The 27,595-nt window shown below is 41.3% G+C and overlaps 1 protein-coding gene across 14 annotated transcripts in view; it reads left to right on the top strand.

Annotated features, from left to right (window-relative positions):
• Positions 1–3,165: 3,165 nt before the first annotated feature.
• Positions 3,166–27,595, top strand: part of PUM2 (pumilio RNA binding family member 2) — a 76,332-nt gene continuing 51,902 nt past the window's right edge. For 8 of the 14 annotated variants that reach the window (XM_089477978.1, XM_089477977.1, XM_089477975.1 and 5 more), the window contains exon 1: positions 3,241–3,323. The gene's annotated coding sequence lies outside the window, so the exon portion shown is untranslated. Of the gene's footprint in view, positions 3,324–27,595 lie in introns of all 14 variants that reach the window. The other 6 variants (XM_089477985.1, XM_089477984.1, XM_089477983.1 and 3 more) reach the window with 1 other exon arrangement.

Here is a 27,595-nt window from a genome sequence, read left to right as displayed (position 1 = left end):
CGATGGAGCGATTTGTCAGCGGAGCATGGTTACCACTACATTTGCCCCGATCACATTTTTTCCCCTACAAAATAGCCCACTTGTGGTTCTCATTCGCAAATGAATCGATTCAAAATGATTCTGTTCTAGACGGCCAAAGTGGAAATTTGAATCAATTCTGATCCGCATGCAGTTTACACTTGCACAGATTCGGTTTATCGAAAAAGAAGTGGAAAAAATCAGAGTGAAAAAGACGCGGGTTAAATGAGTATAGTGCATTTAACTACTATCTCAGAATCGGTTCAGGGATTCGGATTAAGTGGGAACCAGGGTCATTTGAACCGGTTCAAACCGATTCACGGTCTGGTTTAAAAGGTAGTGGAAACGAGGCCTTTTTTAATTGCCATGGCTCAACGCTATGGATTTATCGGATTCGTATTTTCATGAGATATTTACCCTTCTGTGTCAGAGAGTTCTGGTGCCATAACAAACTACAGAGCTATGGCAGACAAAGCAGTGTCAAAGCTTATTAACTTGTGCACTGCAGGTGCAGCCTATCACAAGAGTTCTGGTTCTCGGGCGGCATCCTCACTGCTGAAGTAATCCAGTCTGACACTGCTTTAACTGCCATTAGCTCCATCCATGCTATGAAATCCTGGGATTTGTCATTTATTGTGGCACCAGAGCTCTGTGACAGAAGTTTATCACACTAGGGGAGACCCTGCAGGAAAACATGAGTTAAATGTGATTTAAAGTACATCCGAATTTAAACAAAACTTGCAAATTCGGGGAGTTTATCACACTAGGGGACTGCCCAACTGAAATAACGCGAAGTTAATCTGAAGGCAAAGCAGAGAAAAACTGCGGCTTTTTTTTTTACTTTCGGGTTTGTAATGAGTGGGCCTCCAGTCATTGGAAGACTTCTGCCAGGTAATAAGAGTAAGCTAAGAGGGAGGCACGTGCAAATAAGGAATGATATCACAGCTGACGGAAGGCTCACTTGGCCAATCAGTGACAAGGAGCGAGGGTTCTTCCGGAAGCTTCTAAGAGAAAAAAGCCTCTGAGACCAGGGGAGCGTTGGAGAGCGAGTTAGAGAGAGAGTCTTTTGCAGATAGTGGTTTCCACAGTCAGAATTCGAGGTGGGAATCTCCCCCTCGAATTAGGTTTACAGGTTAGGAAAACTGTAGTGTTGTGACTATAGAAAGAAGGCATAATTCAGGCAGATGGTTTATGCTAAGCTAAAACCAGTAGCTATATTTCAAATCCATCAAGGCCGGCATATTACATCAATATATCAGTTAGGTGAGAATGTGTCAGATTAGAACATTTAGGCCTTATTTATATTTTTCTGGTTGCTTGCATGAAATGAATACTTTTAGAATTACAGATAGTGTACCTTGCATACTTTATATCTTTTTTTATATCTTTTTGTTCTGTTTTGGTTAATTATAATAAATACTTCCTTAAAAGTATCTGCTACCACATGTCCCAGCTCGGTTGATGCTTGAGAAGATTAGCAAAGAAAGAGAACTAGAAGTCCCTAACAAGTCCCAGTGTATGTTAAGGGAGATCCAATACGAATTCACTGGATGGTGGCAGCGTGATTCGAGGATCTTCAGAGGACATATTCAACTCCACAAGGAGTAAGAACAGACCAGGAGGCTCAGGGAGAAGCTAAGGATCTGCAGGGACTAAGGGCCAAGGCAGGCCTGATGTTGGCTGCTTAGACGACAGGGGCATCATCACAGGGTTGCTCCACGAAAGTAAAAAAGATGTTGGTTTTCTTCACTTTGTGCTTGGATTAACTTCACGTTATTTCACGTTAACCGCAATATTGTGTGATAAACTTGCAGGCATTTCTGTTTTTTTCTTTGTTTTAAATCTCGTTTAACTCCTGTTTCCCCACGGAATCACGCTAGTGTGATAAACTCGAGAAAGATAAATACACTTGTCCCTCCATATTCACTAGGGTTAGGGGCACAAGACCCCCCTGTGAATATGGAAAAACTGCAAATAACAAAAACACCTGAGTGGACACCTCTCTAGGAATCTCTAGGTCCTCCAGTGAAACTCTATGGTCAACTGCCAACAGACACTGACCATAGAACTGCGCTGGAGGAGCCACAAAGGCCTAGTAGAGCGTTCTCTCTAGGAATCTCTAGCTCCTCCAGTGAAACTCTATGGTCAACTGCCAACAGACATTGACTATAGAACTGCGCTGGAGGAGCTACAAAGGCCTAGTAGAGTGTCCTCTCTAGGAATCTCTAGGTCCTCCACGCAACTCTGTGATCAACATCTGACAGACATTGACCATAGAGTTTCGCTAAAAGAACTACATATGTCTACTGGAATGTCCTCTCTGGGAATCTCTAGGTCCTCCAGTGAAACTCTATGGTCGACTGCCAACAGACACTGACCACAAAACTGCCCTGGAGGAGCTACAAAGGCCTAGTGGAGTGTCCTCTCTAGGAATCTCTATGTCTTTCAGCGCAACTTTTAGTTATAAAGTTGACCATAGGCCAGGGTTGTACTGGAGGAGGATCTAGATATTCCTAGAGAACATATTAACGTTCTTTTAATATTTCTTTTAATATTTCATAAAATTAATATTCATATTAATTATTCACATATCTGTGAATAATCAAAGCCACAAATATGGAGGGATGAGTGTAAATGTTTCACAAAACTAAAGTTCCCAGAATGCCACAGCACACTGAGCCACAGTACACTCTTTAAGAGTGGGGCGAAAACCAGGCCTCCCCTGATTACAGACAGCATATAATGAGGAAAAGGCGTAAAAAAGGAGGAAGTTATGGGGCTTTTGTTTTGAATTCGTGCGCGCGCACGTTGGCCGTTGGGGGCGCGCACGCAACTGCGCATGCGCGTCGAGTCCGCCACCAGCTTCGCTCGCTTCCCCTCCTCCTCTTTTCTTGTGCTTCTTTTTCTTTTTTCTCCCAGCGTTCGCAGATGGGACCGCGTCGTCGCGCATGCGCGCTAGTGGCTCGCCGCCGCCGCCGCTGTTCCTGTGTATGTCCGTCCCTCCTCTCTTTCTCTCGTTCACTCGCCATGTTGTTGTGAGTCTTCCTCACGGCGGCGGCGGCGGCGGCGGCGGAGGAGGAGGAGGAGGGGGAGGAGGGGCGGCCTCGGTGGTGGTGGCGGAGGAGGAGGAGGAGGAAGAGGAAGAGGAGGAGGAAGAGGAGGAAAGGCCGAGAGGAGGAGGAGGAGGAGGGGGCAGCTGGGTCATCATCGCTATCGGCGAGAAGAAGAAGAAGACCGTTAGAGAGGCAAGGAGGGCCCCCGCCCCTCGCCCAGCGTCCGTTAGTACAGCCAGCCCAGCCCAGACTGTGAGTGCTCCGAAGAAGAGATAGGCGATGCTGTCCGCGTGGGGAGGGGAGGGGAGGGGGCAATAGAACGGAGCGGAGGCAGGCGCGCGCTGGAGCAGCGCCAGGCAGGAAGATTCTAAGCCGCCTCTTTCTGTCCCTCTTCCCCCCCCCCCCTTTGATCTCAACGTTCTATTGTTTCGAAAGAGCCAGAGCAGCAGCAGCAGCAGCAGCAGCAGCGCCGTCTTGGTGTTGCTTCTCCTGCTGCTGCTGCTGCTGCCGCCGTTCCTCCTGCTCTGGGCCTGGCCTGGCCTCCCTTTGTGTTGTAGAGAAGGCCAGGCCTCTCTGTGTCTGGAGGGGGGAGGGAGGGAGGGAGGGAGGAAAGGCAGGCAGGCCAGGGCTGCTGGAGGCTTAAGAGGAAGCCATACAAAGCGGAGGAGGAGGAGGGAAGGAAAGGCAAAGGCAAGGGGAGGCCGAGGGGAGACAAGGGAGACCGGGCCTGTGTGGGTGTGGTGGCTGCGAGGGAGGGAGGGAGGGAGGGAGGCCCCTGGAGGTCTCTGCGCCGGTGGCTTTGGTTGGGGCCCTTTCACACACACACACAGAGAAATCAATCCTCGCAACAACAACAACACCCCCCAACCGTCAATATGATAATAGAATCGTTATGATAATCTCCTTTCAGGAAGTGTGTATGTATACTATATATATATATACATGCATACACACACACATACGCTGTGCACATATACTATATATAAACACTGTGTATATACTATACACAAACACACATTTACATATACTGTGTGTATATACACACAGATATATATATATATATATATATATACATACTTGTTATATCATCATCATCATAATATGATCATTATGATAATCTTGTTTCAGGAAGTATGGTCATATATATACTGTGTATATATACTATATATATATATATACACACACATACACACTGTGTATTGTATACTGTGTGTGTGTGTGTTCTTGTATTATCATCTCGTTTCAGGTAGTGCAGTCTCATATATATATATATATATATATATACATATATATATATATATATATATATACTGTATATTCATACTTATGTTCTTGTTATAGTATCATCACAATATGATAGTTGTGATAATCTTGTTTCAGGAAGTGCAATCACATATATGTGTGTGCATATATATATATATATATATATACACACACACACATAGTATATGCATATCTACATACTGTGTATGTATACTATATAAATACTGTATACATATACTATATATGTGTGTTCTTGTCGTTGTTCTATCCTCCTCCTCCTCCTCCTGTGAGACCCTAGCCCCCTCCGGAGGTTTGATGCCCCCCTCCCTCCCAGAGAGATAATCTTGGAAGGGGGCGGAGTGTGGTGGGACGGGGCGACCAGATGTCATCTCTGCCTCAAAGGAGGACACTTTGGGACCCTTCCCGGGCAGCAGGCCGAAATGTAGGACGCGTGTCCTGGAAGAGGAGGAGGAGGGGGCCTGGTCACCCTGCTTATGGAAGAGGAGAAGCGGTGAGGAGAAAGGCTGTTGGACATGGATTGGGTGGTGCCTGTCAAGTTGTCTTTCCCCCCAGCACCCCTTTGTGTGCAGGAGAAAGCAGGGCCCAAGTTCTGGTGTGGAAGAAGGAGGAGGAGGAGAAGAAGAAGAAGGGCGTGTGTTTAAGTGTGTGTGATCGGAGGAGAAGGGAGCCTCCCAGAGGCTGGAGGACTGGATGATGGAGGGAGCACTGGAGAGTTCACCCTTTTCCTTTGTTGTTTTGGTGGAGCCTTGCCAACAGGAACTGCCTTGCATCCACATTGGATAGATAACCTTGTTTGGCAGTGTTTTAAAACTCTTTGTGTGGTTCTTTGCTATGGAATTCTGGGGGTTGGAGTTTGTTGTGGGCCCAGAGCAGAGCTCTGCTCTGCTCTGGGCCCCACAACAAACTCCAACTCCCAGAATTCCATAGCAAAGAACCACACAAAGAGTTAAAGTGGTATCAAATGGGTGTGGGTTTTTTTTTTGTTTGTTTTTTGGTACTTGGACGCAGAAACGACACGGAAAGCATAGGGAGAGATTTCTGCACCGCCGAATACGTTTCAGCAAACTTTTAATCCGAAACCGAACGTGCGAAACAGAACAGCCAGATTAAACCTTGGATAAGTATGTGGATAAGTCACGAGAGCTGGGTGTAAAGTCGGGAAAGCAGGAGATACGTGGTATATAGGTAGAGTTCACCATATACTGTACCTTTTCATACCAATTGTATTTTAAAGTTCAGAATTAATAAAGACTGCCAAAAAACAAACCTTGCGTAAGTAAACAAACAAACAAAAAGGAATATTTTGGAGATAGTTTGAAAGCATCTTCCGAAACACATCCGAGGAGATTTTTCTTTTTCTTTCACCAGCCTCCACTTTTGTTATGATCTCCATTTTGTTTTCCACACTCACAGACATACACTTTTAAGAACATGCTGGTGGTGGATAAGGAGGTCAGCATTTTCCCCTTTGTCTCTTGTTTTGCTGATCCCTATGGATCCATTAGGCAACTGCACTTTACCTTGTCTGCTGTGGGCAGGTACACACAGGTACAAAACACACTAATCCATTCTGAGACCACATTAAACTGCCCTGGCTCAATGCTAGGGAATTCTGGGAACTGTTGTTTTTGCAGACATTCAGCCTTCTCTGTCAGAGAGTTCTGGCGCCAACTCCAACTCCCAGGATTCCGTAGCCCTGAGCCAGGGCAGTTAAAGCGGTCTCAAACTGGAATGATTTCTGCAGTGATATTTGATCAGTTGATTGTAATAAATAAATATATATTTCTGCAGTGTGTTTTGGGCCACAGTTACAATAGGATCAGTGAGAGCAAAGACCCATGCTTTCCCAGCTCTAGCTTTATTGCATTGTTTACTGCACACATCTGTGGGAATTCAACATCACACATCTGTGTTTCTCCAGCCCTCTTTCGCTGTTCTCCTAGTGCCAGTGCTTAAACCCCCCTCCCCCCAAAAAAACAAACCCTTCCAGTTAGACAGGGGACAAGAAGGAAAAGGGGACTGCCTGGACATGAAAAGACTGCGTTAAGAAGGAGCTTCTTTGTGAGTGGTTTTGTAAAATGAGACAGCCCTGTATATACCACACAAACGGCTGGGATGACATTGTAGTAGTCCCTTTGATCTCAATATCTAAAGTCCCACAGACCCCAAATGCGTGCACTTTGTGTGAGAGGGAGAAAGAGGAGTTCTGAATAGCACTTCACATATTTGACTAAATGGGTTATCGTCTACAAAAGATGGTACTGTAGTGCCTGCGCCGGCCCTTTGAAAGTACCTCAGGACTGTTTGCACTGCATGGTTCATCCGAAATTTTGAAATAATCTTTGCTCCTTAGCAAGTCTGTGTAGAAGATGACAACATGGTGACTCTGGGGCTGGAAGGACACTGCCAACCGATGAGGCTTTTGTTCATCCAGGCACAGTGATGGAAAAATTCAGGTTTTTGTTTTGTGCGTGCGTGTGACAGTCGAGTCACACTTGTATTATTTAAAAATAGTGAATTATCCTAAACTGTTGAAGAGGAACCTATGAGGGAAATTTATTTTGGTTGTTGGGGAGAACATCTTTGTGGAGGAAGGAGAAAGAAGTGTAGTGAAGGCTGAAAGGAAGGTCAACATACAGAAACTATTGTGAGCAGACTGAAGACTGGGATATGGGATTGTACTGTTTTAACTTGTAAGCCACCCCAGTTGTCTTGGACAGAGAGGCGGGATATAAGTAAAAAGTTATTTTATTTATTATTATTAAGAAATCTGACTGCTAGAGGTGACAAGATGCAGGTCAGAAAATGTTTCGAGTATGATTCGACTAAAGAATTAATGGAACATAAACACGTTTCAGAGATATAAAGTCTTGTGTGAGTAGATGGGTTTTATTCAGGAGAAGTTTAAAAATCATGTAGCTTATATATATTGCTCATAAACATAACCTTGTTAGTATATGAAACGTCGGTGTAATGTATTCTTGGCATTTAATAAACGTTCTGATACATGTGGCTCCATATATAAAATTGCTTCATTTTGGTTGAGTTTAGTGAGAGTAAGCAAGATAATTTGTAAGAAAACTAAGTCTCGGCTTCTCGTATGTAAACAGTGAAATTATAAAATGACACCTTTAGGGCTGTTGATATGTATCAATTTCTACATTTATGCATGAGGAAAGTTTCTTTATTAGTGTGTTCTGTATTTCATTGAAACTGGTTTTCAGTATACTTTTCCGTTCACTATTATAGCATCACTGTAAAATTATTCTGTTAAGTGCTGAAAGTAATTCAGTAATGGAAAACACTGTTTAAATGTTATGGTTTGCCCGATTCTGTAAATACTTTTTAAGTTTAGGGAAGATCTTCATAGATTGTATCTGGAGAATCAGAGACATAAGGATGCTTTTCCTCTTCCTTCTTGTGCCCTGGAAAGACGACCCTCAAAGTCAAAGGACCAACCAGAGTCACATGAGATTTCAGATGATACACTTTCGAACTCCTTATATAAGATACATTGCTCTCAAACAGTTTGTAAAATCACAGCATATTAATGGTAGTTAATATAAAAGAAAAATATCCCCACATGCCTCCCTTCCCAGAGAGCCTTTGGAAATTACCCAGGTTTCCTTCAGAACAGGGCTTGGGATTTACTTAGTGAGTAGAAGAATCATTCCCAGGAAGGGAAAGAACTAGGCCAGGGCTGGCAACAAGGGATGCCACAGTTGACAGTAGTGCTATGATCCAGTAAGTGGCATGGAGTTCAAACTAGGAGGTTAGATTTTGGGGCCCAGTAGGAAAATGGAGAAACATCTCAGCCATATTCATAGAATCATAGAGTTGGAAGAGACCACAAGGGCCATCCAGTCCATCCCCCTGCCATGCAGGAAGTCTCAATCAAAGCATCCTCGACAGAGGGCCATCCAGCCTCTGTTTGAAGACCTCCAGGGAAGGAGATTCCACTACTTGGATATCCAGAGGCAAAAGAGTAGGAGCTAGATCTTCTTAAACCGTTAATACCAGAGGGCAGCTCCTAACTATTGAGCCATAGTAGATGTCAAAAGGCAGATAATTTTGTAGCATTTGTCTTGTCCTTTCACACACTCTCAAGACCCAGCCAGGATCATAGGTTTTGCAGGAGGAGCCCTAGGTCCCAGTGTTTCATATGTGGGAAGCCCCCCCCCCCCATTTGAATCCTTTGGTACACCCCACATTAGAAAAGATGGAGAGGAGCACCTGTAGTTGAACTATCCAGGAATGGTGCTGAATGTGCCAGTAGCCCTAACCCTTACCTTCCAACTACCATCAACAGCTCCTTTCCCCACTTGTTACCTCCATCTTTTCCTTATTCCTATCTGAGCATCTCGTATGTCATGGCAAGGGCTAATATCCCACTAGTCTGCCCTGGACAGCATCTCCTCCTCCTCCTCCTCTCAAGTAGGGAAACTGATTGAACAGAGTGTGGCAAAGCTCTTTGCTGTGCTTTCCTCAAATGTCCCATCCTGAGCTCTGCTGAATCCAGAGCATACTAGGATGTGGTAAAGATGCCCTTGGTTTCTTAATACATAGAATCAAAAAGTATAGGGTGCAGAGGCATAGTATTTTTAGTACCATTAGGAACGGTTTATATCCTGAAAGGGAAAGACATCTGTGGAATGGCAAGCCAGTTTTTCCCTTGCAGGGCTCCTTGAACATGGCCTTGATAAATAACAGGTATGGTCTCCTTAATGGGCTCAGCTTGCTTTCTGTCATGAAGCTTGCAACATTGCAGGAGTCTGCCTGGGGAAAATATACACACACACACACACACACACACTGTTTTGAAATAAACATTACTCACATTTCTGTCCACTAGACCCCCAAAGCTACATAAAAGCATTCTTTTAAACACAGACTAAAAACAGATTAAAAGGTAAGTTTTTAAAACTAAGGGGCCAAAGGAAAAACACAATTTGTAAAAGGTTCAGAAGAGATGGGGCCAGTCTGGCTTGTCTTGTGAGTAAATTCTTCTTCCGGTGATAGCGTGTCTACTATAGCCGACTATTTATCAAGCAAGCCACTTGAAGTGGTGGGACATGTATAGTACTTCTGTTACAGATTTCAAACTCAAACTGACCTATAAATCCATATAGGTCAAAGTAGCTTTCTAGAATTAAATTAGGAAACAAATTAGAAGCCAGTGTAGTTAGTTTGATGAGCCTTGGTGGCACAGTGGTTAAATGCCTGTACTGCAGCCACTCACTCAAAAAACATAAGGTGATGAGTTCAATACAAGCCAGGGCTCAAGCTTGACTCAGGTTTGCATGCTTCCAAGGTCGCTAAAATGAGTACCCAGATTGTTGGGGGCAATTAGCTTATACAGTGGAACCTCGCCATACGCGGGGGATCCGTTCCGGATCCCGCCGCGTATGGTGATTTCTGCCTATGCTCGAGCCCCATTGTAAACAATGGGGCTCGTGTGCGGCGGCGCACGAGGCGCAATGGGTGTACGCGCCCATTCAATTGAATGGGACGCGCCGCCCCGCGCGCGCCGGCAGCTTTGAGCGCCTTTGCTCAAAGCCGCCTATAAAAAGACCGCGTATGCCAGGGGTAGGCACCCTTTTTGAGCTGGGGGCCAGGTTGTTGTCCCTCAGACAACTGGGGGGGCCGAAGCCAAAAAATAAATAATTAAATAATTTTATTTAAAAAATTAATTAAATAAATAAACCGGGACAAATGTAGGACAAAAATTTCAAATGGAGGACACTTTTTAAAAAAATGGAGGACACACTAAAAATTTGCTGATTTTTTAAAAAATGTTAATATAAATGCATGTTTCAGAGGCTTCTATAGACAATTGCCCCCCTAGCCCGCCGCTTGCCCCCCCCCTTGCCCGCCTCCTCCTGATAGGCCAAAGGCCCCACACCCTCACGCGAGAGGCCAAAGGCTCCGGCGGCAATCGGCGGCAGGTCCCAAGGCCTTGCCGGGCCGCATCCGGCCCACGGGCTGCAGGTTGCCTACCCCTGGCGTATGCGGAGGCTCCACTGTAGTTGTAAATCGCTTAGACACTGTTAGTTCAGTATGAAGCGGTATGTAAATGAAGCTGTTTGTTTTGTTTGAGATATCCAGTCCCTAAAGTACATTTTGCTCTGTGGTCACTATGACCAAATCTGCTTTCCCTATTAATGGGTGAAGCTGGTGCAGTAGCCACTGTGGGTTAAAGGCACTCCTTGACACATTTAAATAGGTTAATTATAGCATGGAGGAAATACTGGTAATCTCCTGGTGATTGTGGTGTATATCCCTTGTTGTCTAGATGGAGCTGAGTATATGGAAGACCTGGTGCGTGATGGAGAGGAAGGGAGGATGGTAGCGAGCAACAGTCAGAAGCTGGAACATGTGGTTATTGGATGTGCAGTCATACATTGTAAGGAAGCGAGAGGGGATGGTGGTGGTGGGGTATCACTTGAATGCCCTGCCATTACTCATGCCTCAGCCTCTCCCCTGCCCTCATTGTGGATGAGACTATAGTCTCTGTCTGTATAGCACTTCCTCTGTGGCCACTGCATGCAGTTGGGTTTGTAGGAATAGGTTAGTCTATTCTTGCATCTAGGCCTGTGTTCCTCCAAGGCAAAAGCGTTCATGAGTGTTTGTTCAACAGTGGAGTGGAGCATCTGACCTTTGCCAGTAGAGAGCTTACCTCTTAGAGATGTGAAGGGCCAGAAAAGAAGTAGAAATGGGGGAGGGCTCCCCCCTAAAGCCACCCCCCCTTTGGACTAATGGACAAAATACTGAAAAAAATGGATTTGGGAATATTTTCTTATAGAATGATTAATAGCATGTTTGGCATAATATATTTAGCCTCCCCAAAATTGTTTCTGAAACATTATAACTGGAATGCTTTTATGTAAGACACTGTGCAGTATCTGATATATTACAGTTTCTGGTATTTGTAACCTTTTCTCAGTTAGTGTGTGTGTGTGTGTGTGTGGAATAAATGTTTTATGTCTTGATACTTTGGAAGATGGGAGGAAACAAAATAATTTTCTGTGTTTTGTTAATATTGATGGTTTCTTCTTTTTCTTGTTGTAGCAAAGTGGCAAAACTAAAGAGGTTCTTTTCCAGTGTTGCCAACAAGCCTTGAAGATACTCCCCAGAATGTTTTACCAGAATCGAAAATCCCTGGAATTCCCCAATATTTACTGGAATATTCGGTCAAAACCCCCGGAAAGAGATTAATTAAATCCCCCAGATTCCAGGGAATTCCCCGGAAATTGGCAACGCTGTTGTTTTCTAACGTTTTACCTCCAGTTGTAACAATTTTTTTTTAAAAAGAATTCAGTTTGTAACTACTCCCTGACTGCACTGTACTTTTAATATAGCAAATATGATACTTTTGTGCTTACCAAATTTATATAATTGTATAATGGTATGTATCTAATGTATCACATCTTTTCCCAATTTTTCCAAAACTTTGTTTTTTAAAAATTGAAAAAAAAATGTTCTCCCTCCCCTGTGGCTTCTGAAAAATTTACATCTCTTTAACCTGAATGTGTGGATGAGTGTAGTCTTTGTTTTTTGAGGATACTGCTTCCTGCTATTTGGGGGAAAGTTTGGGGGCAAAATAGCTTGAGAAAGTCAGGAGATGGTTCTAGCAATTACCCATTGTAAATGCTTTCTTTTGCTTACTTTAGTGTATTCCTGCTTCTCTACTTTTAGGGATAGTCTATGGTTGGGTTTTTGGAGCCTCAAAAGAAGTGCCTCTGTTAGGATTCTAAGAAATGAACTATTAACTATATTTTTAATTTCCTCATAAATTCTGAGGCTAGGATTTCTTTTGCAAGCTATCTTTTCTTGATAATTCCTGTATTCCTTTTGTGATCTAAGTATGCCAAATATGAGGCTCGAGTGATATAGCTTTAGGTTACATAATTTGAATTGTGGTCTGTGGTCTGGCAGTTGCATATGGACATGGTGCTATAGTAACTTGGTGGTTAGAGTTTTCTGGAGCTGGTATTTACTTATCTTTTCCTCTTCCATCAAATCTAATGGGAAGAGTTGCTTTATATCACCTTGGGTATCAGTATAAAGTTATGCCATCTTCATGACTTGGAAGAGAAAGGGTAATGGCATAAGTGTGCGCCTTCTTTTTGTTGGCTATGACTGTATCCTGTTTTGGCAGTTCTGGCACAGTGGTTCTACTGGCATATCTTGCCTTTGGGTGGCATAGCAGGTTTTTATTGCCATGTCAACACATACTGATTTGTAAGCCAGTGCTTCTGATTTTTACTTTGTAAGCCCCATTGAGTTTAGCAGTTCCATTCAATGCATATACAGTTACCAAGTATATTTGTGTCAGGCTGCCGCATTAGAGAATCAAATGTTAATATACATTTCACCTAACAACTGGAGTTAGAAATACTTGGTAACTGTATTTTCATGTCTATCATTTTCAGTTAAAATTTTTGTGAGTATCTAACTCATACAACCTTTGCTAATGAAAGTGATTTGGCTTGATTATTTTTATTTTTTAAAAAAATCTATATTTTTCAAAGTTCGTCCATTTAGTCTTCCAACATGCAGTGTCTTAAGGAGGCACAATGATTGAACAATCTATAAACAGGGCAATTTTCAGTGGTTCTGACTAAATTTTAGATGCATGTGAGGGAAGATGACTAACAGTGGAACACTGCAGTTGAAGAGGAAGGAGAAGGAGTAGATGAGTTCATTTATATCTCACTTGTTCGCCAAAACTGGGATCCAGGAAATCTAAAATGAGATTCAAGATGGTTTCTATAAAGATGTGTAAAGTCAAACAGAAAAATTTAAATTAAACAGAACTAAGGCCTGTTACAGACAGCCAAAATAAAGCTGCTTCGAGTCACAGTGGAGGTATGGTGTTTCAATGATGCATGCGTCCTAAGAGTCCAGAAGTTGCACCAAAGCCACGCTCCAGCCCTAAGGACTGGAGCGTGGCTTTGGTGTGGCTTCTGATCTCTTAGGACGCATGCATCATTGAAACACTATACCTCCACTGTGACTCGAAGCAGCTTTATTTTGGCTGTCTGTAACAGGCCTAAGTTTCTGCATCATACAGTGAAATTAGCAGTAAGTTTAGATGGACAAGTAGTAATGCTACTTCATCCAAGAACCACATAGTCTTCTGTATGCATATTTTTCGCTGGATAGGGCCTGGTGCATCAGTGTTTTATCAGTCCACTGTAGAAGCTGGGTTGTGCAGGTGTCACAGATTCACCAATTGGCTGCTTAGGAATGGAAACTAGAAGCAGTTTCTGCCACAACTAAGAATAAAATCTGTGGGATTCAGTAATTTGCATCCCTACCTGGACCAGGGGGACCTAGAAGCAGTGGTACATGTGCTGGTAACCTCTCGTCTTGATTTCTGCAACACGTTGTACATGGGGCTACCCTTGTGCCAAGTTTGGAAGCTTCAATTGGTCCAAAATATGGCAGCCAGACTGGTCACTGGTACATCTAGGTTTGACCACATAACACCTGTTCTAAAAAATCTTCACTCGCCACTGATCAGCTTCTGGGCACATTACAAGGTGTTGGTTATCACCTTTAAAGCCCTACATGGCTTGGGCCCAGGTTACTTGCGGGAACGCTTCTCCCTACATAGTCCGCCCCGCACTCTCCGAACCTCTGGGAAGAATCTACTACAAATACAGAAGACTAGACTAGTGACAACTTCCCAGAGGACCTTTCCTTCCTCTGCCCCCAAATTATGGGATGACCTGCCGGAGGAGATTCGTCTTATTTCCACTTTAGATGCTTTTAAGAAAGCTCTCAAGATGGATGTTTTCTGGCGGGCCTTCCCATCTGACCCTGTATAAAATAGCCTCATCCACTTTGACACTTCAACTCTCATTGATTATGATTGGGAGAGAATTTTAATCTTTAATTTTGCTATTGTATTATGGCAGGGTTGTTTTTATTGGAATTACCATTGTTGATTATACCTGTTCTGTGTTTGTATTGCTGATTATATTTTATCTTGTTGTAATCCTGCCTCAATCCGCAGGGAGAGTCAGGAAATATAAATTTATTATTATTATTATTATTATTATTATTATTATTATTTTACCCTTATCTTTTATCTAATTAATTTCCATGTGCATTGGATTATAACTTGTATTTAGGAAAATAATGTTTTGCTCCTGATAGCCATATATATTCATGTTTTATATAGACATATTGATATCATGCTGATGAACCTGAGTGTAGTTGGTATTTTTCAAATTTAGTTTATGATCTAAGAGGAATCTGTAGCTTAATCTGCAAGCAGTGTCCCATCTAAAGTTAGTCAACCTCTGTTTAAAAACTTTTTTGCTGTATTGACTGTTGATAGGTAGGCAGTTAATATGTGAGGTTCTGCTTCAGTGAGGAAGGGCCTGTAATTACTAAGAGACAAAAGATTAGTAGATTATGTTTTTAGACTTGTAATAATACTTATACAGTATTATTAGTATAGTATTCAGTGTTGTGTACTGTATTATCTCAGTCTTTACAGCTGATGGTAGATGTTAGGTTCCAACTCCTATCAGCTCCAGTTGGGATGGCCCAAGGTCAGGGATGATGGGAGGCAGAGTGCTTCATGTATCATATGGAGGGCTGAAAACCCCCCTCCCCAAATATAATTGATGGTGAGATTGAGAAACCTTGACTTGCCTGAGAGTTCTTTGCTAAACCCCAAGGTTTGAGCTGGCAATTGTCCTGCCAATGTTAATAACCTTGATTTGGCAACACCTGCTCTCTGACCAAGATGGAGATTAGTAGGGGAATTGATCCATTTCTCCTAGCCTTTAATTAATCTTTTGGTGTGGCTGAACATCTTAGAATATTTTTTTTTCCTTGCATGTATTAGGAGGGGAATGGAAATTGATTTTTGAGCTATATTTATATACAGTACTGTATAAATTTTAAATTTCTGTGGCATGGATATTTAGTTTCTTTTCTCTTCATAAAAGAGGTCTGCAGTTTCCATCAGCTGCTGCAACATTCCCAAAGGTCCCTCAGAACAACAGCAACGATTGAGGGAGGAGGAGTGCAGAGTGCATTTTCACAGAAAGTAAGGCTGTTGAGGGAAAGTGAAGCCTCTTGTGGAGGGGAGGTTGGAATTCAAGCATATGGCCTGGTTATTACATACCACTAAGCAAAGATTCTTGATATGCATCAGCCACTGATTCCCAGCCTCTCACTGAGCATGAATTAGGGATTGGGGAACTCATGGTTTAACATAAGCGCATTTGCTAAACAAAGCAGCAGCAAACCCCGGATTATGCCATTGGCTAGTTCAAGAGACAGAAATTTGATTTGCACTATTGTTCTGGTTTGTATACAATGGCAAGTCAGGAACTAGAGAAGGAAATGACATGCAACAGGACGGGAAATGTAGACCAATAAGCAGATGTTTTCACCCAGTCTTGCAGAGGTGTGCAAGTAAAATCCTAGTATATCATCATGTATGAATGGTGCATAGTGTATTGGAGGAAGTAGTAAACATTTTCCATCTTGGAAAAGTAAAAAAAAAACACCTTTTATTTATCCTTTCCATTCAGTAAAAAAACTTTTAAGTGCTTAAAGGCATTTCATTTAATTTTTGGGAAATATATACATCATCAACACTAGTGGCATAGCTCCAAAATACTGTCCTATAAAAGATATGGTGATTGTGAAATGAAGTAAAATTAGGGTTGCCATAAGTCAGGACCTCCAAACCGGGACAAATGTAGGGCAACATTTTCAAATGTAGGACACGTTTTTAAAAAAATGGAGGACATGTGAAAAAATTGAGGTTTTTTTAAAAAATCTTAATATAAATGCATGTTTTTTAGGCATGATCAAAATGGAGGACATTTTGGCATTATTCCTAGAAAGATGGCAGAAATGGACTTGCCCTCGGGTTCAACTGTACTTCTCAGAAGTGTGTACTTGGTCAAGGGACTGTGGTTTTTCTTCACTGCGCATGAGTTTGTAAAAATCACAGCAAGTTACATTGGCCGTGCCTCAGAGGCTTGTTGATATCAATATCATCATCATCATCATCATCATCACCACCACTATAATTGGCCAAGAAAGGCAGACTTGTTAGCATTCAAATCGCCATAAATACACAGAAAATGCACTTGCATATATTTAATAATAAAAAAATAAAAAAACAAGGCAGGGGTGTATATATTTAATAATAAAAATTAATGTAATAAAATAAAAAACAAGCAATAATAAAAAATAATGAAATAAAATAAAACAAGCAATAATAAAAATTAATGAAATAAAATAAAACAAGCAATAATAAAAAATTAATGAAATAAAATAAAGACAAGCAATAATAAAAATTAATAAAATAAAATAAACAAGCAATAATAAAAATTAATGAAATAAAATAAAAACAAGCAATAATAAAAATTAATAAAATAAAAAAATAAAAAGCAATAATAAAAATTAATAAAATAAAATAAGTATTTTATATTTTTAAAAATAACTTAAAAAAACCCAAAAAACCAAGGCAGACCTAATGGCCACTGACTCAGCTTTCCTCCAACTCCTCCTCCTCCTCCTCTGTCCCAATTCTGCCCTTCAAGGCACCCTTCCTCCTCCTCCTTCTCCTCCTCCTCAAGGCTATGGAATCCTGGGAACTGTAGCTCTGTGGACCATTCAGCCTCTTTTTGTCAAGAGAGCTCTGGTGCCACAAGAAACTACAATTCCCAGAATCCTATAGCACTGAGCCATGGATGTTTAAGGGGGGTCAAACTATTTCTGCAGCCTTTTGCTACCCCAAAGCCCTTCCTATTTACAAGCAAGGCAAAATCTCTTCCTTCTCCAAGCCATTGAAAACCAACCCAAGTGGAGGAGGGCTGATTGCTTCTTTCCCATTGGTCATCTTCGGGAGAAATTTGCATATTACAAGTAAAGGTGTTTAGGGTCTCAAAAACGATCCTGTGATAAAGAATTACAAGAATACTGACGCAGTATACATTTAAAAGGTGAGGCATTTAGACTCCCAGTGAAACATGAACGATTTATGGCCTTTTTTTTTCTCACTGTAACCTGGAAAGTAAGGCCTCTTGCAAGACATATATACCAAGTGGGCTGGCAATAGCTCTGAGTGGCAGGTGTCCTGAAGACCTGCTCTCTAGGCTGAGCCAGGCAGGGAGGCAGGGAGGGTGGGACACAGCCACGGGGAGGGGTGGAGCTGCCTCCAGGGCCTCGCTGGGGGGGGGAGTCCAGGGGGTGGGGCCAAACCGGGGTGGGACTGTGTGGCCCCGCCCCAAACTGGGAAAGTCCCGCCCCCAGGCGGGATATGGCAACCCTAAGTAAAATAGAACAATGATTTTTTTTTCTAATGTATGACATTACTTTTTGGTGGAAAAGTTGCATGAATAGTTTACAAATTCTTGATGCTGGCATAGTATATATTTGTCCTGCTGAAAATGTATATTGTATAGTTCCCTGTTTCCCTTTTCAACATGAGACTTCAAAGTGGCTAAAAATAAAGTCATCATAGGGATGAAAATATTGTAAATAGTATTCATCCTGTTCCAGTCACTGTCCTAATTTCAGGTGGGATAAAGAGGCATATCAACATTACCATGTGCAGCTTAGTCTGTATCAGTTAAGTAAATGGTAGTACACTATGTAAAGGTATGACTCAAAAATTATTAACCCTATATTGTTATAAACATAAAATAGGAATCTGCATGCTGCTTGCCCCACCCCCATATGATGCGTGATAGCTAGATTGTGTTACACAGATACCCCAAATTGCCAAGTGTTAGTAGTAGGTATTGGAAAATATCATTGTGGCTGTCTCAGTCATTACGTTGTAATTCAGACAAAACAAATAGTATTTAATACCTAATTTTGGAGCAGTACTTTTAATTCTACAGCTTGCATTTTTCATGTCAAAAATAACTTGTATGTAAAGGAGTTATTTTTCACTTAGCACTTTTGCCACAGCTTTTTAATTTTATAAGTATATGAATGAACTATCACAGAAATGTGGCTCTTTGTAAATCTTGAATGTGTTTACTAAACCACAGAGCATGGTTTTCTAGGTTTTTCTATAGATGTTTCTTGCTACTTTTGGTTTATAACTATCCCCTTTTTAATAATTGGGGTGGGAGAGGAAAAGTGTGAAGCTTCTATGTACTTGAAATTTAAAGTGCAGATTTGGATATTGCCTTGAGGAGTTTCTGATTTTAATAAATTAAAATTAGTAGTCTGATAACGTTTTTTAAAAGTGAACGGTTTGGGCCAGAGTCTATTCAAGTAGCAACCTGTTTCATGACCTGAGATATTTTACATGGAAACAGATTTTATTTGGATACAACAATAAACCACAATTCCAGAAAATCCTAGTTTATTACGAATGTGCCATGTGCATGGAGCCAGTTCATTCCCACTTGGTTGTTCTTGCCAGCCATTGTAGCCATAATAGAAGGCATATCAAATTGCCCAAAATAAGTGTCCTGTCTTGCACAGTTGTGTATATGTGCCTTCAAAATTCTCATTGACTTATGATGACCCCATGGATTTCATAGAGTTTTCTTAGACAAAGAATACCCAGAGATGGTTTTGCCAGTTCTGTTTGCTGAAATGTAGCCTACAGCGGCACTTAGAATTCATTGGTGGTCTCTCATCCAAGTATTAACCAGGGCTGAGCCTGCTTACCTTCCAATATCAAATGGGAGTAGGTGTCTTTAGGGTATTTCCAAGACAGGAATTGTAATCTGATTTCTAAATTATTCCTGGACAGTTTAGTCACTTCTTTTTATGAGAGGACCCCGAAGGGAGTGAATGAGCTGTGTGCACCAGTGTGTGGTTCACTTACAGTGAGCAAGCGTTTTCTGGAATTAATGTCTGAACTATCATGTTGTCCAGAAGTGTAAAAGGCTGTCTTTCACCTTAGTAACAATACCTTTTTGCCACTTGATTTGTTGCAGTGGTTCAGGGGTTAGTTATTTGATAAATAAAAAACCCCAAAAACTGGCTTGTTAAAAGATCAGTATAATAGTTGCCCTTTAAAGCATAATCAGAAAGAGATTAAAACAGAAATGGTACAAAATAACTGTAAGTACTAGACTAAATTTGTTTTTAAAATTCATTTATACTGAATTGGCAGCTGGCCAATTCTTTTAGTATCAGCAGTGTTATGGCTTCATAGATTGTTGATGAAAAAATACTAGAAAACATGCACAATGGTACAAAGCATAATGATAAGCATGGTATGGGAATACTGTATATGCCTGTGTATAAGTTGACCTCATGTATAAGTTGAGGACAGTTTTTGGGGCCATAATCATGGATTTTGATATGACCTGTGAATAAGTTGAGGATCAAATACTGGGGCATGTTACAAAAGGGAAACAAAGCACCACTTCTCTCCCTCCTTCCCCCTCTCTGGATCTCTTCCAAGGATCACAATATCGGCATGGAAAATGGGGAAACAAACCTTGGCACACACCCACACATTCTCTCTCCCCCTCCCTTCACCAGCAGCATTTTCAAGGCACATCATGGCTTGCAAAACGGGGTACAAACCTCTCTCTCCCCTTCACCACCAGCATTTCCAAAGCTCATGGATTGCAAAACAGTACAAGCCTTGGCATACTCTCCCTCTCCCTTATCTCACCAGCTGTTTGTTAGCTCTGGCTATGATGGAAGGCTGAGGGATAACACAGAGAGAGAGGGGGGGACTCAGACGGGGAGTTGTTTAAAGATCTCTGCCTACAAAGGAAGGGTGGGCGCTTCTTTAAAGAACTTCATAAGCAGTCTTAACATACTGCCCCATATATAAATCGACTCATGATTTTTGAGTCCATTTTGGAGTATAAATTTCTCAACTTATAGTCGAGTACATATGGTATCTACTTTTTTTTTTGGTCAAATTCTGAATTTGGAAATCATAACTTACAGAAAAGCAATAAAAAACTAGCGACAGTCAGCTTGTTGACTTCAATAGGAATGCAAGTGGTTATTAGCAAACCCTGTTCTTTATAGTTTGGATTTATAATGTTAAACTCCTGATTATAAGAACTACATGTTAAGTTACTCTTGTGGAAAGCGTTTTATATTATCAAGCCTTTCTCTTTTTAGATTTCAACATGGAATGGGAATTCCATGTGTTCTGCTAGGCATGAATGAAGTCTCTTAGCTGGAGATCAAACGAATGATGCATGCAAACATTGGTCAGGAAGCCAGTGGGGTTGGAGCAGGGTTTGCCCCAGCTGAAACAGTAAGTGGAGCAACATCAGGGCCCAATTCAGGTGGAACCAATCCTTACACCATCCTTACATCTGCAGTATCAGGTGCTATCAGTATCCAGATGCGCCTCAGTGTTCGGTCTCAGGATGATATCACAGTTGGATATTTCTTCCAGAGGCAGGCTACTGAGCAGTTGCATAGCTACTCCAATAAACACCATTGGCCAATGTAGATCATTTGGTAGGTACAGTCAGCCCTCCTTATCCACAGACTTTTTATCCACAGATTCAAGCATCCACGGCTTGAAAATATTCCCCAAAAGTATGAATTCCAAACAGCAAACTTTGATTTTCCATTTTATATAAGGGACACCATTTTATAATGTCATTGTAGTTAATGGAACGAGCATCCACGGATTTTGTTATCCACAGGGAGTCCTGGAACTAAACTCCAGCAGATAATAAGGGCCCACTGTAGTTCGTTTGCTTTTGCTTGCATTTTTTTCCTCTTTAAAACCATAGTTTTCAGAAAGACATGTGTGGGTTAATCTATTTTAAGCACAACATCCAAGTGGTTTAATCATGGTGATTATTTTAGTATAATTGATGTAAGGAATATCAAGCATTCATATAAATAGTGCCAGTTATTTTCTTTGGAATATTTTAAATAGTTATAGAAGTTATAGAACTGTATTTCACTAAAAGACAATTTCCATCAGTAAAATGGTGATTTGGCCTTCAGATTTATTTACACTATAGCCAAACCCAAACCCTGATCACTTAAATAGAATACCAGTATCATTTGTTAAAAATCATGTCTGCATCATTGCTGGTGTCTAAAACTCTGAAATGTTAATGTGTTGTGTCTAACTGATTCATGTCAACAAATCAAGGTAAAGTAACAGGTCTAAATGGGGGAAAATGTACAGATTATGTGCATGCATTGATTGCAATTACACCTTGGATGCAACCCATGTCATCACTAATTTTCATTCCTTTGTTTTCTTTGATGTCTAGTCATAACTAACTTGTAACTAGAAGACTCAGTCTCATTAATAACTCCCACATGATACTGCTTCTTGTATACAACCTTGTCTTCTCTTTATTATTACTTTGTCACTTCTCTAATACTTTGAAGACTTTGAAACCATATATGATATTGGGATTGCAGTAGCACACAGATATCTGTTGAGTGGATTGTATGATTTATGTAAGATTATATGTGCTCAGAATATCACATAGCTTCCCCTCCCCCAATACCAAACAATAAAGTCTGGTATTAACTTTGATTTCACACCACACCACTTGTGTGGCTTGTGCCTACATGCAATAGGTTCTCCATGTGGATCGCAATAGAAATATGGTGGAACTACTAAGGTAGTGTAATGCAGTCCTGATTTTAACCATTCATACAGCTACACATGTAGTTTTGACAGTCATCTCTCCCAACTGCCTTTGCTTCCAGAAACCCTTGAAACAAGCAAAGCCTTTTGAAAACAGACAGCAGCTGTGTGGCTGTCACCTTCTTTGAGCTATGAGTGAACCCATGCTGCTGCTATTGTGGGTGCTGTCATCTCCATCTTTTCTTCCTTCCATGGCTGCCTGGGAAAGGAGAGTGGATGAACCAAGAAGAGGATGAGGAGGGAGTGCAACCCTCCCCAGGGACAGCTATGGGTCAGGAACGATCGGGGGGGGGGGAGGAACGAGTGTGTGCCCTCCCCTCCTCCCCTCCATTGGCCCTTCCTGACCCCCAACTGTCTCTCAGACACAGCTGGAGGCCAAGGGAAGGGCAGGAGCAACGGTGCGTGCCCATCGCCCTCCCTCCTGAACCTTCCCCCAGCTTCTAGCTGTCTCTCGGACACAGCTGGAGGTCAGGGAAAGGGTGGGGGGAGAAGACCCGCCCCAGAAGTCCTGCCTCCAGAGAGAGGAAGCTCCATCTCCAGGGAGTGAAGTCCCACCCCCTGGTATGCAGCCCCATCCCCGGGCAGAAGCCCTGCCCCTGGCACGCCACACAAAAAAGGTTTGTTATCACTGGATTAGAAGAAAAATCCATCAGAAATACTGGAGCATTTCGTTTTTTTATATAGAAATCCTAGGAATAGGTCAGTTTTATGAACTGTTCCTGAAGAACAGACACTGACAGAATGGTGCAGCAATATGAGCTTTTTCATCTGCTCTGGACATTGGGATACTGCCTGGATAGGATTTGAAGGTGGATGCATGAGGAGGAGGAGGAGCCATGTTGACTGCCCAAAAATCTGAATGATGAAACTTAATGGCATGAAGTTGTTTGGAGTATTAGTAATTGAGAAAGTAGTGTCAATTAATGGAATGTGTATAAATGTTTACCTTTAACAACATAAATAGGTGGCATGTACAAAGGGTGATAGAGAACAGAGGTGTTTTTTATAACATTGCGGTAATAGTTTTGCTCATGGTGGTACAGTGTTCTCAGATGCTGATTGTGAAATGAAAAAGAATGGAGACATAATTTCCTTTAATTAGCTTGTTTTCTTCTGGGAAAACAACAGCTAATTGTGAGTACATAATTACAGTTAGCAGTTCCATACATTTTTACATAAAAACATAATATAACCCACATAAACAGTTTATTTCAGCAGTCCTAACATAGTTTACATTCATTACAAGATGGCTAGTATTCATTACAGTGCATCTCAAATATCACTTATTTGGTGTCAAGCAGTGGTTCCCCCCATCCCCACCTCATAGCTGCAAGGAGAACAGTTACCTCTTGATCAGTAACAGTTCATCACCACATCAGAAAATAACATAGTTGGACTGGCTTATAGACGGGTTATAGACCGGCAAAAATACGTATTGAATACGTATTAGGGTTAGGAAGGGGCGGTACTTCCGCACCCCCCTAACCCTAATACGTATTCAATACGTACAATATGGTGGCGGCCGTTCCACACGGCCACCGCCATTTTGACGTAACGGACGCTCTGTGTCTGCACGTGGCGCACCAGAAGTGACACCGCGAGTGTGCCCTTTGGCACTTGCAGTGCCTCTTCCGGGGCCCGAGAAGGAGCACGATTTCCACGCTCCTTCTCTGCAGCGTCCGGGAGTCGCGCCGTTTAAAGGCTGCGGCTCCCGGACACTGCAAGCGGCGGCGGAGCCAGACCACCGCTTTTCGGCGGTCTATAACCCGCCATAGTTTAAACAACTGTTTATTATCTTGGTTTGTTCCAATTGAGATAAAGAGAAAATACAGTAGTTAAATTAATAAAACAGTGTTGAAATCTGCCTAACTTTAAATCACTATCCAGTTGTCTTTAGACTATGTTTGTAATAAATTCAGTTGTGGTTAAGAGAGGGTTGGCTATTATCTCTGAAAGACATTGTCCTCTTTCCAGTAGTGGTGTTTTCTTTTCATTATCCCTTCTTCAATTCCTGGAAGGAAGGGGTATAAAACTGTTATGTGAAGATGCTATAGCAGCTGCTGGCCAATGCTGGGGCGGGGAGGGGGAACTGATGGCTGCCAATTTGATGTGTGCAAAAGGAAAAGAATACCCCTGATAAGTTCTGTCTTAGTCAGAATCTAAGTTAGAGTCTATAGCAAGAGGAAGGAAGATTTTAGGCTTATGGGATCAACTTTTTTTATAGTACCCAGAGATCAGCCTGCAAAAATAGTTTCTGTGAAGGATACATCTTACACTTACAGTACAAACCTATTAACCTTTGCAAGACCCCCATCCCTGACCATTCTCTGTGTTGGCTTGTAGAATGTGAAGTCTGAAACTTCTGCAGAGACCCAGGTTGGAGAAGGTTGATAGTATTTTCTTTGGCTTGGTTCTGTTCAGGCCTGTCATGCTTCTTGCTTTACAACAAGCATTTGGAGGACATGTTAAGGCTTCTTGTTCTAGAGTAGAACCTTTACACTTGAGAGGCCCTTTTAACTTGTGAAGAATCTTTAAAAAGAAACCCAAGATAACTCTAAGGTGCATGTTCTTGGGAATCCCTTAGTATGCCACTAAGTTACAGGAATCTAGGTTCATGTTTTTCAAGTTATGGCAGAGCCCAACATGCAAACTCCTATTGTGATAAATTAAGAACATAAGTGAAACCATTCCAGGGCTTATGAAAGGTTCAGCAGTCTTTTTCCTACAGTGGTTAGTCACTTACCTACAGGAAACCCACAACTGGATTACGTTGCAATATTTTATTTTATCCATATCCTTTCAGCTGAAAAAAGCTATCACACCAGTTTACAGAGAAAAGCAATAAGGTAGTCTCTTCTCTTGGACTTTCAATCTAAACAGCAAACAGAACAACAAAAGGAGAAATGAGGGAGATAGAAAAATATAGAGTTCAGGCACTTTTAATTACTAGTTTTTAATTATCTCTCAGGAAGTACAGCACCTATATTGCTAAAGCTGACCTTATGTGAGGGTTGTAAAATCCTTTGATCTGGAGAGTCACATGTCTTGTTGGCTGAGTGAGCAGGCCAGGGACACAAAACATTTGCTCCCCCCAAAAACGTTCCCATGTACAAGCATAAGGAGACTTAACCCATGCCTGCCTTTTTGAGATCTAGACATGACTTCCAACAGTCTCCATTGCTAAAAACACAGTGTTCTCTAAAGCCAGGGTAATGTTGCATTGCCAGCCTAAAGGCAGCAGATCCTGTCTGATCTTGGAACCTATGCAGTCTGGTTAGTATTTTGATGAGATACTACCAACAAATGCCAGGTGCTGTAAGCTATATTTTGCAAGAAGTAACTGGCAGAACCACTTCTGAGTGTTCCTTGCCTACAAAAACCCTATGAAGTTCATGAGGTTGTCATGGATCAACTGGCAGCTTGAAGGCACATAGACAGACACACACACTGTTGTAGGGTTCAGCTGGTCTTGCATGCTGAAGCCCTCCTACACTTTGCTGATGTCTATAGCTCTTTTTGAAATAGAAGGGTATAAGGGAGGGACAGATAACATCACCTCTCCTGCAGCTGATGGTCCTTTCCTTTTGCATAGAGCCATTTGTTTTGATGATCTCCATTAGGGGAGGAGGAGCCCAAGCTAGCAACAGCATGTGCCAATTGTGACTGTAGTTCACCTTTCTGTCTCTTGCTCTTCCTCTCTTTTCATCCTGCATTTCTATAGCTAGTCATCATGTCAAATAATAACGTGACAGCCCTGTTTTCAGCATGAGTTTGTTTTCAGTTTGAGTATGATTGAACCATCACTACACCTTGTGGCAACCACCATAAGTGGATTATCTGTGAGAGGTACACATTTTTCTTTCATTGATCTATATGGTCAGAGAAGAGTAGCAGCAGATATTGTGCTGCCTCTGACTTGCTGCTAATCTTTAAATTCCTATAGGAGGAGGGTTTTTTGTTTGAAATGTTGGTTGAGTTTGTGCATAATTGTTTTCTGGTCACTTAAATACAGTAATCAGTTATAGCCAAACTTTTCTTGCTCTTCTATTCTTAATTATATATAGAAAATTTTCACTCATAGGTTTACTTCACATTTTGTGTTTTAAATTTGTACTTACTGGTATATATCTGTTGAAATACCTGAACCATAGAACATGGTTTAAAAATTTGTTTAGAGGGCTTATTATTCAAGGCATGATTGGCTTGTGGTTGTGTTTTCAAGCATTAGCTCCTGTACTGGTATCACATGCTCAATATTTCTTGTTTTCTAATAAATCTGTTATTTTTAATAAGATTACTTTTCATCTTTCTTGCTTGGTGTTATAAGATTTTCCTTCTGTCCCAAGTATGTTTTAGCAATGCTGTGTAAAATTGTACTTACTCAAGTAAATCTATGTTTTGGTGGATATTGTTGTTCCCAGTATTTTCCATAGCTCTTTTTATTCATCATAAGAGAATTGAGTGGTTCTATTCATCTTTGGAGCCTTGCTTAACAAACTACAGCAAACATTGAATGAGGTTGATATAGACATGTAAAATTTCAAGAAAGTTTGAAGTCACTGGCAGAAGGATAAGTTTCTGGAGATTTCAACCCCCCCCCCCCAAGACAACCAGGAATTTTCAGAGAAATGGGGGAAATGCAATCTTAGAATCCTTTAGCCAATCAAAAGTAACTTTATTAGTTTAAGAACAGAAAATGTGTATGTATAACTTGATTTGACCTTAAAAGTATCATGTTTGGCATATTACCATTCAGTGTATTGAGAAAATGATTTCAAATTGAATTTGCTTTTTAAAATTTTACTGTTTGTTACAAATGATGCTACAAAGTCCTGAACTGAAAGGAACTATAAAGAACCTCTTTGCTTTTGCCGGTTTGTGAGGAACAGACAAAATAAAATTTATAAAAACAGACGAAACCCTCAAAATTGGTAAAACAAAGATGATGATTTTGTCTTCTGTAGTGCCAGCAAATGTAAAGTACTAATTCCCATAAAAAGAACTGAGAAAAAGAAACCAAGATCAGGAATTATAACCAGGTGATATACTGGATATAGTCTTAAATAAAAGTTTATTTGCTACCATATTTTTTTTTAATAATGGGTGTTTGGAAGTAAACATATGAACACCTTATTTGAGATGTTTTGGACTTCACTTCCCAGAATTCCTGACTGTTGACTAAGCTGTCTGGGGCTTCTGGGAGTTGAAATCAAAACACTTGGAGAACCAATGATTGAAAACCATTGTTCTAGAAGAAAATATCCAGTAATCAATTTTTCTGGAAAAAAGGCATTGGGGAAAATGGAGTATCCCCCTCAAAACAAAACAAAATAAAATATCGTAGGTGGGTCTAAAATGCAGAAGATACCTAGTAAATTCTAACAATTTAGGTTATTATCCAAAGGTTGAATGAGAGAAGACAGCTTCAGTAACTAGTCTGCAATGCATTCTGTGTTAAACAATTGCAGGGTGAGGGAGAATACAATGAAAGAAGATTCATGCAAGATTACCTTCACCTCATTTAAGATGCTTCCTTCCCGCCCCATTCAATTATGTGCAATAGATCACCTGTCCTATATAAACTCTGGAGAATCTATATATGAGGCTGTAGATGTCCCGGAGAAATGAGATACTG

Source organism: Sceloporus occidentalis, unplaced genomic scaffold (assembly GCF_023333645.1).
Source record: "Sceloporus occidentalis isolate IW3139 unplaced genomic scaffold, rSceOcc1.0.p SCAF_12, whole genome shotgun sequence".
NCBI classification, from domain to species: Eukaryota; Metazoa; Chordata; class Lepidosauria; order Squamata; family Phrynosomatidae; genus Sceloporus; species Sceloporus occidentalis.
Note: the sequence above shows the minus strand (reverse complement) of the source record. Positions and strands in the feature narration are given on the sequence as shown.